Genomic DNA, 15630 nt, shown 5'->3' on the forward strand with positions numbered 1-15630 from the left:
GAATAGAAGCTGTATCTCTTGACCCTTTAGCCGCCCAATCACGTCCCCCCATATATCAATTGACAACGCATGCAGCCGAGTATAGATAGGGATCTGTGGTTACTGCCATTGCCTGCCTATCTGTGGTACATATATGGCCCCCGTTTCCTTAGTAACTGAGTACCGTGCACTCTTTATTGTATTTATCCGCACACTATCCTTGTGAGGTTGGGAAGTAGGGCAGTGCTATTAGTCCCACTTCACAGAGAGGGAGATTAGGCACAGAGAGGCTAAGTGACTTGCCCAAGGTCACTCAAGACTGTAGCAGAGTAGGGACTTGAGCCCTGGTCTCCCAGGTCATAAATTAGTGTCCTAATCCCTGGACCATCCTTTCTCAAACTGCCTGGCTATGTTAAGAGTCCTGTTTCCGTTTTGAGGTGTAGCCCAGCAGGAACATAATGCAGAGCTGGGAGAGTGCTAAGACTTTGCCCATATGATGAGAGCTGTGTGGTAGGAGTCTGAATATCACAGTGTTGGATGGAACAGATTCTGGCAAAGCCCTCTGACTTCAATATGGAGCTGTAGCCCATGGAGACAACAGGTCCCACGGTGCCATGTTTAATCTGCTCAGATCCAGGTGGCTCCCTGCGCATGGTAGTCTCTGCAAAGTAGCTGCAAGCCTTGCAGCGTTCCCTGACCTGTATTGGCCCTTCAGGGTACACTCCCACCACCATTAGTGCAGAGGGGTGAACCTGAAAAAGGCAGCGGTCTTGCTAGAGTCACTGTGAGCAGCTGGAGGTGCATGGCGGTTGGTGAACACTGGGTGTTACGCACGAGGGAGGGACACGACATATCTTTGGGTGAGCTCCTGCCACCTGTTTTTCCTCCTTGTTCTCTCCTGATACAAATGCAAGGCTTGGAAAAGCAGAGCAGGATTTTGCTTCCTAGCCACATGTGTTTTTAAAAAAAACTATTTGTAATCAGCTTTTGCAGAAAATTAGCAACACATGAGCTGTCGGGGGGTGGGGAAGGGGCAGAGGGCAGCAGCCCAACTCCCGTTGCTCCATGCACACAGCTGTTCAGAGGCAGCTCTCATTAGTGTAACTAATATTAGACCTGAGCACATGGCGGTCAAATGATCTAGCGACCACCCAAGGTCTAATCCTGGCTGGGAGGATGAATTAGGGTGTGGCTTGGCGTAAAGTCTTTAAACGAAGTGCACGTGGGAGATTGGCGACGGTATTATTCTGTATCCCAGTAATGCCTCAACTTCCTGCTGCGGGGGGAGATGCTGTTGGGCCACATACTGCATAGACATATAGGAAGGCAAAGGCCGTGCTCCAATGAGCTTACAGTCGTTCTTGCTACGTCACCAGGGTGTTGAGCGGCTGACTCGGTTAATATCCGTAAAGCATGGGGAAGGTGCGTTCATGTAAGTATTATGGGCAGATCACTTTCAGATAGGCTTCCCACCTTTGAAATGCAAAAAAACCAGCACCCCTCCCACCCAAGACAAGCCTACTGCAACCCCAACCACAAGGCAACTTCGCAACCCCGGCCCCTTCAACAGCTATTTATAATATCTAGAGCAGTGGTCTCCAAAGTGGGGAGCGCGCACCCCAGGGGGTGCGCAAGACCATCCCTGGGGGTGCGCGGCAGGAGGAGCACCGGCGGCAACAGCGCTCCTGGACCTTTGATTCTTCGGCAGCCCGTCGGCGGCAGCTCGGCTCTCTTCCCGCTCCGTCTTCGGCGGCAGCTCGGCTCTCTTCCCGCTCCGTCTTCGGCGGCAGCTCGGCTCTCTTCCCGCTCCGTCTTCGGCGGCAGCTCGGCTCTCTTCCCGCTCCGTCTTCGGCGGCAGCTCGGCTCTCTTCCCGCTCCGTCTTCGGCGGCAGCTCGGCTCTCTTCCCGCTCCGTCTTCGGCGGCAGCTCGGCTCTCTTCCCGCTCCGTCTTCGGCGGCCCACCGGCAGCAGTTGGCCCTGGGGGTGCGCGATCCAAAAAGTTTGGAGACCACTGATCTAGAGAGAGAACACGTATAGATAACCTCACCCGTGTTCTCTCGTGACTCAAACCTTCTCACACACCCGCGCAGTGCACTTGCGTGTTGGTGGGCAGACAGCTGCTGTATTTTCAGCCGTTTGCATCTGTTATTTCTAAACTGCAAAAGTGGGAACACTGCAGCATCTTCAGCTGAGCACAAAAACTGTTGACGTTAGATATCCCAGGGTAATGGGATGATGAGGCAAATGTTTAGACCTATGTAAAAAAATAAAAACCCCATCAGATTAAATTATTTTTCTGGCAACGGGCAAATCCATAAAAAAGAAACCGGCCCGGCCAGTCAAATACGAGCCAGGTGGTAACTCTACTCATAGTGTATGTATGCACAGCAGCTGGGAGGTGTGACTGCAGCATGAACAGACTTACCTGCAATAGCTTTGATCTAGCTAGCTGGAATAACAAGAGTGGCATGGGCTAGGTGCCAGAGTATATACCCAGGGTCCCGGGCAGGGTTATGCTCAAGCAGCTAGCTCTGGGTGCCATGACTTCACTACTAGTGTTAGTCGAGTTGACTAGATCAAAGCTAGCTCAGGTAAGTCTGTACCTGCTGCAGTCACACCTCTGATTGCAGCGTAGACAGATCCTTAGAGCTCTGTCCTGCAAACAGAAGCGTCTATTACCTTGATAACGAGCAAGTAACCAGCCCAGTACCTAAACCTCATGTTGCCAACCGTGAACATTGCACGTGACTTGATTAATGGCAACTACAGTTTCCTTTCTTATAGAGGGGGAGAGACTAGGCATTAAAACTGAAATTAAACCCTTGCTTCATTTGAATCTTTTGAAGCTGCTCCCAGAAGAGGAAATAAGAATTCTGATAGTCACCAAGATACTTTTTTTAAATGCAGCAAAACCACCTTCTCTCTCAATTCCTCTTTCCATATAACTCCAAAGGAAGATTGAAAAAAAAGCTGGGTTTGGTTAGTCTGGAGAAGAGAAGACGGCCGGGGAGGGGAGGGGAGGGGAGCAGGGGAGAGAGATAAGTCTTCAAGTACATAAAAGGTTGTTATAAGAGGAGGGTGACAAATTGTTCTCCTTATCCAGTGAGGACAGAACAGGAAGCAATGGGCTTAAATTGCAGCAAGGGAAATTTAGTTTAGACATTAGGAGAAACTTAACTGTCAGGGTAGTTAAGCACTGGAACAAATTACTTAGGGAGGCTGTGGGCCAGTCTGTTTGTGGAGACACAGCCTTCCCTACTCGGCCCTCCATACAGTTTTGCAACCCCGATGTGGCCCTCGGGCCAAAACGTTTGCCCACCCCTGTCCTAGATCTTAACCTGTTTGCTTTTGTTTTGAAAGGTAACTGAATTACCACCAAGTGCCTATAGAGGGAGCTAGAGGCCTGAGGAAAAGGAACTCCCACTTGAACAATTGACGTGCAGGCAACGACTGAGAGCGTCTTTATGGAAAACTCGCTCCATGGAATTCAGATGCCAGCTGCCTTAGCTCTTCTCTCAAGATTTCCGGGAATGTGCTACCGGGTCACACTTCAACTTCCAGTCTCATACCCATGCCACTTCTGCAGAAGTTTACAAATGGTTCCTGGGTTCTGATTTTCTATTTTACTAAGAGGATTTCTCACCGTGCGGCTGGAGTGGGGGAAAATCCACAACGTTCTGAAAACTCCAGCATTTTCTGAGGGGAAGCACCTTGGATGTGTGATCAATTTATCGCCTGTTTCATGAGGCCTTCAAGGGGGCTCCTGATCTTCTATGCTTCAGATGGTGGATGGGGGACAATAACTTGGCAAAGTCTTTCTTGGTTCTCCTTGGGGTGGGGATGTGTCTTGGATGTTTTGCTCCTTTTTCGGTGTCACAGCAGCTCGTCTTCCTTCTGGATTTGGGATGTGAATGAGCTTGGGTGGCCGCTTGACTAAATCATGGCTCTGTGGACAGTTTGGTACTGAGGGTAGGTAAGTGGGTGAGTGTATCAACCCAGCCATTCAGCGAGAACAGCCCCTGAAGGGGACAGCATGGACATATGGACACATTTTGCTGCACAAATCCTAAATCCAGGTTTTCCTTCTTCCAAGGCACTGTCTGTTTTTATTAATGCTCTCCTTCTCCCACCGTGGTTTTTAAAATCACAGCTTGGGCTTTAGGAGATGCCATCCCTTTTAGAACACATCCTGTTTACAGATCCTCAACTATCCTTTCCTGGTGCACTTCCAAAACCTTTGTCTTTTTAACAAAGTCCTCACCGGATTCCTGTCTCTGTATGGACAGTGGTCTCCTTCTGGTGCATTTTTTTTTTTATGGAGATGTTGTTATTGAGTGTGTGGTAACGGCACAGATTGGTCTGCCAACACCTCTCCAGCCTGGGTTGGGGGAGGAGAGAGATTGTGTGACAGTGTTTTACAAGTTCGCAGTGTGTCTGTAATTTAACAAATGATTGTCTAAGGCATGTGCAGGGTGACTAAGCACAAGTCTTCCATGCCAATTGTAGATGTTGCTCTTCCCGATTGTTTTTACTCGGATATCAAGCTCTGACCAGCATGGGGAGCAACCTGCTGAGCTGTGTGTGTGTGGGTTGGTTGATGTCACTTGGAATGTCCACCGCTCTCTTGGTATAAAATTAAAGGAAGCATCGCCTGTTATCAAGGGTGCACAGCACTTCCCTTTTAAGTGTCTGGTTTTTGTTGCTTTATAACTTTGCCACGCTTTAACCATTGGGGTTGAAATTTTCCATGCCGTGTGTCTGCCTCGGGTTGGTTTGTGAGTTTCAGTCAACATGATTTAGCCATTGCCAAGAATGAGGTGGGGGGGAGAGGGGGGAGACGTTGCTCAACGTTTTTAAAAAAAAAATTCTGGTGCCCTTTCTCCTGAGATGTTCCAGTGTCCCCATGTTTTGCAGAAGAGACTTGAAATGCAGTGAAGGGGTGGCCATGGGGCCAGTGACATGCTTTTCGGCCAAGTTCTGAGCCTTTGAAAATCTCAGCTCATGTGTGGGGAGACTTCTTACAAACTAACCAGCAAAATCACAGCAGATTTCACCCTCACTGAGCCTCACAGCTCCTTGTGCTGACCAGACTGGCTGGGCTCCAGCGCTGCCTACAGGAGCCATCCTGAACTTCCTCCGTTCACACTGCCTAGCCAAGGTGAGACAAGAGCTGGATGGGGAGGAGGGGAGAGGAAGGAGTAGAAGAAGACAAGGAACTGGGTGGGAAGGGGAGACAGGAAGCTGGGGAGAGGGAAGGGAAGAAGGACACTGAGGTGTGAGGGGGAAGACTGCGAATTGTTGAGTAATAAGACTGGGTCTGGCATCCAGGAAGGGATGAGAGTCAGGGAACAGGGAAATGAGATCGTACAAGCAGACAGAGACTGATCGAGCAAGGAGACTAGGACTGGGATCCAGAACGGGGGGGATGGGTCTGACGAGGAGGTGGGGGAAGCAGGGGTGTAACTTGGACAAGGAGCCAGGGAGGGGGTGGGGTGGGCCAACTGGGATTGGATGAGGAGCACAGAATGCCAGGTGCAATGGGAGCATGGCAGGGATGATTGGAGGCCCGGGGTGCAGGGGGGAACAAATTGCACAAGGAGCTGGAAAGAAGGGTCAGTGACTGGGTCTGGTAGGAGTGTGGGGGAGAATGGGACTCGGAGGGGGAGCGTAGGATTGGCTGTGCAACCTTAATTTGGCCCCCTTGTGTGTATGCCTCATGGTAGTCGTTAATTACACGATCACGTACTGTTTCTTCCATGGGACCCCTGCCTCGTTCAGCACAGGACAGTGCTTCGGGGAGGGATCAGGGCTGTGTTGTTTGTAAAACCCTGCCTCGTTTGTCGCAGATGTTGAAAGCTGTGCAGGGGCATTTGCTTGAGTGGCCAAGTCTCAAGGGTGCAGAGCACTAGCTTTTGCTTGAAAGAAGTCAAAGGGGAGCTCAAAAGGCAGGGTGCCCAGGTGGTGCCTTGGCAGCTGGGCAGGGTATGTGGCCAGGGGACTGCAGGAAGAGAAAGGAGGGTCTCATGGTAAAGGCTGCTGGATGCTTCACTGAAGAGCTGGAATTTTTCTCTGCCCCAGAATTGCTGTGTGATGCTAGGCAAGATGCTTAAACTGAACTTCTCCCGGGTGGTCGCTGGTGGTGTGTTCCTCGTTTTCTGGTGCCTGACTGGAGACCCTGGGCTCTCCTTTGCAGCAGGGCTGGGCACTCACAGCTGCAACTGAAGTCGCTGGGAGCTGTGCTTTGAATATAGGAAGGGCTAGATAACAGTAAATACTCTGAAAAATCCGGTCCTCGGTGCTTCAAATTGGGCACCCAAAACGAGTGGATGATTTCGACCTTAATCTGCGTCCCTTCCCCCTTCTGTAAAATGGGAATCATACCACCCCTCCCCTCAAGGGGTGTCGTGAAAGTAATTCGGTTTTGTGACACGCTTGGGTACCACATCAATGAGCACCATAGAGAGGTCCCTGCGGGAATTAATAAATCGTTTGAATCGTGTGCAGTAAATAAAGCCTGGAGTCACACACACAACGATGAGGCTAAAACAAAAGATCAAATAGCTGCTTATTATGTAAGCACCATCCATGCTCCTGCCCCTTTAAAATGCCTGGAGGACCAAACTCCATGGAATAGCCCTGTGTCCGCTTAAAGCAAAGGCAGAATGCTGGTGTGGCAGGTTTAAAGTGTCAGGAGAGCTGAAAGTTTATTTAAGGCTCTGTAAACGTTTCATCTACTCCTCCTCCTGCCTCGGAGATCTTACAACTGCTGGATGAATCAAGGAAACTCCTGGTGAAACAAGTGATAGGATTTCAAATATATTCCACCCCCACCTGCTGGAATCATCCTTCCAGCCAAGGAGACCAGCCTGGGCAGCATCTCTCTCAACCAATGCCATTTTTAATTGCCTGTAGAGGTCACTCTTGAGAGATACACAGCTCTCCTTTCTTGGAAGGAGCGGGAGCTCTTGGCATCTTACCTGCTGTATTGAATTCCATGTGACATCTACTCCTACATAACCACAGCGTAAACCCTTGCTTCTTCTGAGCGCCTGAGGTACGGAAAAGGAACGCCGGGCTTGGCAAAATCAGCATTTGTCTCTAGGAGCAGGAAAATGAACCCACCCACCCACCACGGTCCAAGAGGTCAGATAACACACACTGAGGAAAAAGGGGCTTGTGCAGAACCCAGGGCAGAAGGAGCTTTTAATTTCCATTCCTTTTCTGTGGTGTTTTGCATTTTGTAGCCTCCTCATTTTGCTGGATCACGCAGGCATGCCGGCGGAGAAGGGACCAGAGCATTCGCAGACCTGCACACCCAGGACTGGGGTCAGTTTGCAGGGCTCAGGAGCTGGGTTTGAAAGCTGCTGTGTTGGATTGAGTCTCATGCAAGCACAGAGTTTCTGCCAGGTAACAAAGGCTGATGGTGTCTGAGAGGAAGTTTTGGTCAAGGAGGGAAGGGTTGCTCTGAGGTAGGCAGTGGGACACCAGCCAGCACTGTGGTTTCTGCTGGGCACGAGACATATGAAATGCACTGAGAAAATTCTGTATATATTTTGTTCTCTCTTAGAATGCAGCTTAGCAATAAGTAGCTCTGCTCTTGTGGCTGCCTTGGATTCCACATCCAACCCACCCTTCCCACAGCTGCTGAGTTACCTCCAAAGTAAACAGGCCTTTGCAGATGGTTCCATCTGTGCCATTAGCGATCAGTAACATGCCATGTGTCCTGTTGGCGAGTGTAATGAAGGAAAATCCCATGCACAGCCAAAGCAGGATGATATACGGCAGGATCTGTACACATTTTGGTTGTGGGCAGATCTTTGGTTATTTGTACTGCAGTCATGGGCCAGGACCCTATTGTGCCAGGTGTACAAACATAGAACAAAAAGACAGTCGCTACCCTAAATATGCAGTGTAGTTGTAGCTGTGTCAGTCCCAGGATATTAGAGAGACAAGGTGGGTTGTTGTGACCAACTTCTGTTGGTGAGAGAGAGAGAAGCTTTTGAGCCACACAGGGCTCTTCTTCAGGGCTGGGAAAGGTACTCCTAGCATCCCGGCAAAATGCAAGGGGGAACAGATTGTTTAGCATGAGTAGTTAGCGCACACTGTAAGGGACCGTTCAAGGTAGAGTGGCCCGTTAGTCAGATGGGGAAGAGGAAACAGGCTGTAATATCTATTGTTAAAAGGGGAAAACACCTGAATTTTAGAGTGTGTGTCTCTGTGTTGTTCCTTATTGATCAATCCAGGATTTTATAACCACTCCATCATTGCACAATCTGAGCGCTCCAACTGCCCGGGTTTCAGCATCCAGTTTTCAAGCACAGCGGCATTGCATGGTCAGTCTCTCTCTCTCTCTCTCTCCAATAATTTCTTCTTTAGTCACGAACGGTGTTTTATGGTTCAGTGCTAGCTCCCGCTCTCTCCTCCCCTTTGTCCGTTGCTCACACACTGATTTTCTCCAGCCAAGTCCGTTGGGGCTGAAACTTCAAACTTGGGAGCTTTAAATATTTTGCCCCTTTCACCACAAAATTCGACTTCTCTTCAGCTCCTAGTTTTGTGAACCCAGGCAACAGGATTAAATGCAGATAGTTCCCAAACACACACACGAGAACTTCTCCCCATCACAGGTGCAGGAATGTTGTGGGCAGCCAAACTAGCGAGTGTCTCCAAACAAGTTCTCCTCTTTGGATTTGGGTGCCGGGGTGGAGCACAGCCCTAGTGAGCTGGAAAATTCTTTGATGTGTGTTGGCTGAAATGAAACCATGACTGTGAAATAACAAGTCTTCTGCCAAGCTGGTGTTATAAGCAACATGTAAAAGAAATGAAACACCAGGGAAATCTTTAAGGTACAAATACAGTGTTGATTATTTTTGTTTTATTATTTGCATTCTGGTGGCACCTCGCAGCGCCTGGCAAAGTCACCTCATTGTGCGAGGTGCTGCACTGAGGAAGAGAAGTGACTAGCTCAAGGTCACCCCTAGGTCAGTGCCTGAGCCAGGAACGGAATCTAGGTGTCCTGGGTTGCCGTCCTGTGTCCTGTCCACTGATGCTGTATGTCTGTGTTATACCAATAAAATAAAAACCAGCAGGATCTTATTAAAGGGAAAAAGGCAAAATACCACATTTATTGTGAATACAGAAAGACTCATAGTAAGCAGTTAGTTATAGCTATAACATTCCATTCAATTTCATATTCATTCACACATTCATACACACACACACAGGTTCTGCAAGGTTGTGATCATAGTTACCAGCCTTAGAGTTGCTCATGCCAAGCCACTGGCCAGGTGGCCTGGACATGAGGAGAGAGCAGGGCCTTGTCAGATGCTCATCTGATGCTCCTGGAAGTTGGTTTGCAGAATCAGACCCCAAAGTTCTCACTTTCTAGAGTCTATTTTTATAGGAATTTCTTCCTATGCCAGTCTATGGGAATTGCCTCATCAAGCTGTTGCTGAATCAATCAGCAGATGGCACATTCCTGACTGCTCCGTGCTGCCAGATGTTATCTTGTTCTTTGGTTCTTCCATTCTTGAGGCTGTTGGGTGGATTCCGTTTGCGCTCCGGGGGTCCTCTGGTTATTACCACTTGACGCCTTCTTCAGCCGATTGACACTGGATTCTTAGGCTGGCACCTCCCTGATCATTCAGTTATTATCCACATCAAGCATCCATCCACATACATCCTCTATCTCTATTTTAATCAGAATTGTTAATACAACAAAAGGGTGGGGAGTCTCTGGGTGCTGTTTCTGTTGTTACAGAGTATTGCTTTGAGTCTCTCTCTGTGTGAGTTGCTTTGAGAACAGACTCTGTCTTAGAATGTACTAACGCAATTAGCAGCTTGCAAGTTTCACACATAGAGGGAGAGAAACAGTACCAAAAACCAAGAGACCTCTTAATTAGTAATACCCTGGAATTTAAACTCTGGGGAATCAAACTCATTTGTGATTTTAATACAGCACTTCTTTAATATGATCCAACATCTGCACCCATCCCGGAGCAAACTGTGTGCGAAGATGTTTGGGTGGGTGCCCTGTAACACACTGGCTTCCTGGAGAATTATTAGCTACACCAAATTAGACTTTAGCCCTTGGTTCTGGGCTCCATTTATTGTCCAAATGACCACGAACTCACAAAAGAAAAACAAAACTTCCAGCTGGGGCTTTCTACCCAGTCATGACTCCCGGGGCTTTCCACCTGGAATCTGCCTTCCTCGGGGACTTATTGCAGGAGTCTGTCCCTTCCTGCAGCTTCTCCCTGCAGTGCCCCCTCAATTGAGTCACTTCCTGGTTGTTATAATCACTTCCTCCCTTTTCTGCTGGGTCTGATAATCGACCATGGCTGGTTGATCCCAGGCCACTGGCCCTTAAAGAGTCAATCCCACCTGTTATATGCCCCCACTCACCACTCAAGTGTGTCATAAAATCTGTACTGCTGTGAGTTAAAGGAGATTCTCCAAGTGGGCAGGGGCCAGCTTTAGAAGCAGGATGGTGAGGTTTATATCCTGTGAAGTTCTGAATGATGTAGCATGCAGCAGATTGATTCCTGTGAAGTCCTAGGTCGTCACATATTTGTTGTAGTCTGATAGGGCACCCGGCTGCTATAACAAAAGGCCCAGAATACTGAGACTAAAACGTGTGTTTATCTTGGGAGAATGGGGATGTTCTAAAACAAAATGAAATAGGGGCAAACAGCTTAACTTGCTTTAAGATTGAGCTCGACAAACTTATGAGTGAGTTGCCTGCAGTGGTGGGGAACTATGCTTGGTAGCCCTGGAGGGTCCCTTCTGTCTTATGTTCCTAAGATCTCATGCTTCAGGGCTTCAGATGGTCAAATATAGGAGTCAGGAAGGTATATTTTCCCCTCCAATGTATTCTGGGTTTTTTGTTTGTCTCCTTCTCCTGCAGCATGGGGCATGGGCTACTTGCTGGGATCATCTGGGCATATATCCCTTAATCAATACCCTGGCATGACGGGGCCTCAGGCATGGGTCCACCTTGCTCCCTCCTGTTTCCTGCCTGTGGTACACATAGAACAGCCTCCCGAGGCCGGTAATAGTTCGCTTTCATTCCGGTTGTTGGGCCTGGTGTAGAGGTGACGGGGTGTTGGTTGATGGTCTGTGATCTGGTGGTCCCCTCTGGTCTTATTCTGACTAGAAGGCTGGGTGGCTGGCTGGACAAGCAACAGCTGCTTGTTTGGGCTGCAGTGTAAAGCAGCCCTCCCCATATCTATATCGATCTGTTTACAGTTCCTCTTGTGCTGCCAACTGCATGTTGCTAACTGACCTTGATGAGATAGGCAGATCTACAAAGAACTAATCTTCTGCCTCCGCCCCAGGCACCCTTTCATCTCAGGCTGGTTTGGTTATGGGGTAGGGCAGTATTTTCCTCGTGTGAAAGATCTCTCCCTTCCCTGTCTCATCCTGTTCCCCATCGACTGTCTAGTTGTGGTTGCTTGGCCAGAGCTCCCTTCAGAACTCTGGCTCTCCTCTGTAACGGGAAGAGAGTTTATTTATTGAATGGGGCTAGGCAGCCCCTCATCTACCCCAAACCTGGAACTGATTGTGCTGCTGATGCAACACTCCCAGCACCAATCAGCTTAGGGGCACGTGGGACTAAGAATCCAATTTAGGACTACCCCTGGGCAAGCCAGTGCATGTCCCCGTGGTCGTGGGCAGTGTTCATGTGCTCTGCACATTTTAATCCAGCAACCAAAGGAGGTAATTAACTGAAAGTTCTATTGCAGATGGGTTAACTCGAACTCCTAACTACCCTTGCTGTGTTCTGATTGGTTAGAAGAGCCAATAAATGTTAAGATTATTGTTGCAATTAATGTTCTATCTTGCACCTGTGTTCAGTTAAGACTGGTGATGATAGATATGCAGAAGAGCTGGGAACTGCTAGAAAGAAGCAGTTTCTACAAGGTGAGGAAGCTGCTGTTCAAGCTCTAAACTATTTGTTAGCTTCTTCCTTCAAGGAGCTAAGCATTTTGTTAAGATGTTCAAATTGGTGTTGTGTTTTTTCATTACTAAACAAACAACATTTTAAGCCATTGGGGGACAGTTGGCTGTGGGTTGTGTGTGTGTGTTTGTTTTTACCAGCACTGGAGACCTATTTTTGTTTACATTTTGAAATCCTAAGAATGTTTCTGAGATGAGTTAACATTTTTGGCTTTTGCCAAAGGAAATTACTTTCTGCTTTAACTGTGTGCCATAGGCTCTGTACTGCCAAGGAGATTCTCCTTTAGCTCAAATGATGTGGTCCTATGTTTTTTGGAGTAGGAGAATCTTAGATCCATCACGACTGCTGATGTGAAATTCTGCCTGTATAAATGATACCTCTAAAGTGCTTTCTTGGCAATGAATTTGTTACTACTTAGCTTTTTTTAACAGCAACATTCTCCTAAACTTAAATCCATGGAACTGCACAGATATAACAAGATAAAAACTGAGCTTGTAATGTTCCTTTGTCTCTCCATAGACAGGGATCTGTTACTGAATAATTCCTCCACAGTAGGATTTGCCTATCTTTTTTCACAGAGTGGACCACATCTTAATAGAAATTATCTCATGAATCCTTCTCATCCCCCTCAAATCACATAGGAGACTTCCCCCTTCCCCTGGCAATCATAGAACAAGAGCCCGGTGAATCTGTGGATATCCACTATACGTCCACGGACCACATTTGTGGATCGCAGATCGGATACGGATACACATTTTGTATCCACGCAGGGCTCTATTTATAACACCACTGTGACACCTACAGCAGTCGCTTCTGTGGGGAAAGTGACAGCAGGAAAGCTGGAAACAGGCGAGATAAGATCATGGGATCAGCTGGTTCTCTGTGGGCCCACAGCAATTCACAAACTTCTGCTCTCAGATTAATTCTCCTTCACCGTGGGATTCTTCTCAGCCAATAAAAGCGTGAGGTTAAGCCTCTTTAATTTCTCTCCTTCTGGCAAGAATGGCAAACTGGCCACTTAAATAGCTGCTCTCTCTAGTTCTTTGCATCCTTGGCTCGATGTGTAGTTCGACGGGTTCTCCTTTCGTTTCCCAACACTTGCTCGTGTTTTGGAAGGATGCCAGTAAAGAATTGTGCAGTGCTGAATATTTCTCGATGCCAGAGTGTGGGTGCAGGGATTTCTTTCCTGCATTGAGAGGCGACGCTGCCTTGCATACATTCTTGCTTGCTTTTAAGTTCTAAAGGAAAGGGGTTTGTGCCCATACGGAAGAGGTGTGGCTCTTGGGGGCTACCTGCATAGTTAAACTTAATGAGAGACATCAGACCTTGGGGCATCCATGCATAACCAACCCCCTACCACACTGGGTCATCAGCAGGATTTTTAAACCCAGGATTGTTCAGCACCACAGCACTGTCCTCCACTATGTGTGCTAAAGCAGCAATTTAGCTCCCTCATTCTATTAGTTGCTAGCAGTAGTAGGCAGTTATCCTCCAGTGGATCAGCTACTTTCGTGGCACACTACACATTCTTTGCCAATGTGTTTGCATGTGCAATTTAATTTTGAGCACTGACCCCTTTTTTGCTCTTGGAGGGAATCCTTCCGGGAAAGGCAGCTGTGTGCAGTAGGTTTTAGCGTGCACAGAATGAAGCTGTTTAGGAATGAGTATCTTTATGAATCACTAATACCCTTCCCCAAGATTTCTGGACTTATCTGTTTCCCTGAATAATTTTTGCTTTAAGGTTTTTTGCTTTCCTCCTTATCCCTCCATCGGTCTTGTTTCTACATAGGCTTTGCCCTAATTACAGCCAGAAGCCGATATTATCTGTTGATCACCTTTTACATTGTTGCACAGCATTGTTTGTGCACTTTTAGTGCAGTCTTTTTTAGCACCTCGCACGTGAGTTTTACTTGTGTTCCTGATTTGGATTAGCTTGAAAGGGACTTTGAATAAACATAACTACTCGGTGTTGAAAAGAAACAAACAACCCCCAAAACAAATCCTGAAGAAGGAAGAAGAAAAATTATGGGAGCTGCTGTTGATAGGTTGTTACTTCGGTTTGAATGGCCAACCTGTTTCTTTTGTGACCTGCAGAACAGTGCTGGGGAGGAACCATCGACGGGTGCCAAAAGTATAAATGAGGGTGGAAAATGCTGAGTCTAGATCCTGTACCCGGTCTTGTGTTAAGCCCCTTAATTGAGGGAAGGGAAAGCAAGCGCACAATGGACCCATGTGGGACCCACATGCAACTCACGAGGGTCCAAGAGGACAAGGTATTTTATTGAGCAATAAAAACAAGTGTGGCCTTTAAGAGTAGCGAGTGTTGGTTGTTTCATCTAGCCTGGTGATTGGGACTATCTGTGAACTTCACTTCCTAGTTAATCAGGGCCATCCAACCTCGGTTAACTAATAATAAGGCGCTGTGCAAAATTAGCTCTCGGAGTTGGAACGGAGAGAAAAGTTGAAACCTCTGCCAGAAAAGGACCTAGGGGTTACAGTGGACGAGAAGATGGATATGAGTCAACCGTGTGCCCTTGTTGCCAAGAAGGCCAATGGTATTTTGGGATGTATAAGTAGGGGCATTGCCAGCAGATCGAGGAACGTGATCGTTCCCCTCTATTCAACACTGGTGAGGCCTCGTCTGGAGTACTGTGTCCAGTTTTGGGCCCCACACTACAAGAAGGATGTGGAAAAATTGGAAAGAGTCCAGCGGAGGGCAACAAAAATGATTAGGGGACTGGAACACATGAGTTATGAGGGGAGGCTGAGGGAACTGGGGATGTTTAGTCTGCGGAAGAGAAGAATGAGGGGGGATTTGATAGCTGCTTTCAACTACCTGAAAGGGAGTTCTAAAGAGAATGGCTCAAGACTGTTGTCAGTGGTAGCAGATGACAGAACGAGGAGTAGTGGTCTCAAGTTGCAGTGGGGGAGGTTTAGGTTGGATATTAGGAAAAACTTTTTCACTAGGAGGGTGGTGAAACACTGGAATGCGTTACCTAGGGAGGTGGTGAAATCTCCTTCCTTAGAAGTTTTTAAGGTCAGGCTTGACAAAGCCCTGGCTGGGATGATTTAATTGGGGATCGGTCCTGCTTTGAGCAGGGGGTTGGACTAGATGACCTCCTGAGGTCCCTTCCAACCCTGATATTCTATGATTCAGCCATTCACCCCCCACCCCAGCCCCGTGCATGCACCTTGCATGTGGTGGTAAAAGACTTAGGGGCCGAAGGGGTTAATATGCTTGGGGGCAAAAGCAGCAGATCAAACAGCTGAGCAAAAATGTAAGAGATGGGTGAAATGTGCTGCTCTGAACATGCCATGACCTGCAGCAATGCCCCGAGCAGCCAGCTGCAAACGGCTCCTCCATGCTGCACACTGTGCTGTATTCCGGTGTAAAGAACAGGGAGGCAACCTGCTGCCATGAGACGGTTCTAACCCAGTTTGGTCCCATGCCCTCAGGCAGGACTAAAAGCAGGCTGTCGCATAGTTAGGGTTTGAGCCTGTCCCCACTGAAGCCAATGGCAAGGCTCCCGCTGGCCACAGGATCAGACCCTTCGAGCGCAGTGCTCAGACAGGGTACGTTTTGTAGTTTAAATGGGCCCGGAGCGAGACAGAGGCTATATGAGGACAGACAAATGCTCTCTAGGCCCTATGCCAATCTTTGTCGGCTGAGTCTCTGTAACCCTTGTTCATGCTAG

Source organism: Eretmochelys imbricata, chromosome 18 (assembly GCF_965152235.1).
Source record: "Eretmochelys imbricata isolate rEreImb1 chromosome 18, rEreImb1.hap1, whole genome shotgun sequence".
Taxonomy (NCBI): Eukaryota; Metazoa; Chordata; order Testudines; family Cheloniidae; genus Eretmochelys; species Eretmochelys imbricata.